This window comes from Austrofundulus limnaeus, unplaced genomic scaffold (genome assembly GCF_001266775.1).
Source record: "Austrofundulus limnaeus strain Quisiro unplaced genomic scaffold, Austrofundulus_limnaeus-1.0 Scaffold292, whole genome shotgun sequence".
In the NCBI taxonomy this organism is placed as follows: Eukaryota; Metazoa; Chordata; class Actinopteri; order Cyprinodontiformes; family Rivulidae; genus Austrofundulus; species Austrofundulus limnaeus.
Window position 1 is genome coordinate 35,696 of NW_013952694.1, and position 1,220 is coordinate 36,915.

Sequence of the window (1,220 nt, forward strand, 5' to 3'; positions counted from 1 at the left end):
GATAATGAATTCATGTTTTTGTCCTTTTTTGTGTGTGGCATATCCAAATCTTAAAATGCCGTTTGGGCTTTTCAGTTTTGTAATTTGCGACTTGAAACAACTAAATATATCTCAAATACAGAATAAATACTTTTGACTAAGAACAAAACTTGTTAGCACTTCAAGCCTGAGTCAGGCTGCCTTTTTTCACCTTGCAGCTGCCCACCCAGGAACTCCACAACCTAGACTGACACCACCAGTTATGGCCGGAGATGACCACCAGTTTAACCAGTCAAAGTCTTTCATAATTGCAATTTCCAGTTACAAATCCAGTAAAAGGCAAACTTGTAAGTAGGGAAAGTCATGTGATTGTATTTTAGTTTTTACAGTTGTTGTGTTGCATAAAAGGTGTTTCATAGCACAAACTGTTTGATTAGTATTTAATATTTTATCAATGTAAAGAATGCAGATACCAGGGGCAGCTCTACAGAGGGGCAATGGGGGGAACTGCCCCCCTGCTGTAGAGCCTTGCCCTCCCCAGCAACCCCCTACTTTTATGTTTCTAAAATATTTGTAATTACTAACTGTTTTTAGTCCAAAAGCCCATTACAACCTTTAAAATAAATATTTATTTACCAAAAATATATATTTTTAAATATAATCTGAGGCCCATGAAAAGCTTAGTTACGGCCCTGCTCCATACATTGCATGCAGCTACGCAGGCAGAACGTGTCACATTGACGAGGCAGTCTGTCTGTTGCAGAGTGGAGTCACTGAGCTTCCACCTTTCTGCAGTTAAAGTAAGTTTCTGTAGCTGATGTTTTAACACACAAAAGTAAAGTTAAGTTTGCAATGAATGAAATATCTGCTAAAGTGTCCGACGTTCACAGTGTAATGACGATAGTGACTTAGCGTTAGCTTTTTTCCATAGTTAGTTTTGCTTACATTAAGCACGGCAACAGTTAATGAAAAGCTTAGACACAAAAATAAGGTTTCAGGTTTGCTTTTTTAGGGGCTGCAGCTTCACTGATGCCTTTATTTGATCAATATCATGGCAATGAGGTGCAATTAAACCATGTTACGTTTGTTTTGTCAAATCAAGAAAGTAAATAAGCTGCTATAATAATAATATGATAATAATGGGCTAATTTTAAAAAATCTTGATGCTTGCACATTGCAGACCAAAGTGAAAAAAAAATTAAAGTAGAGATAATGACAGTTATTATTATTTTATTTTATTT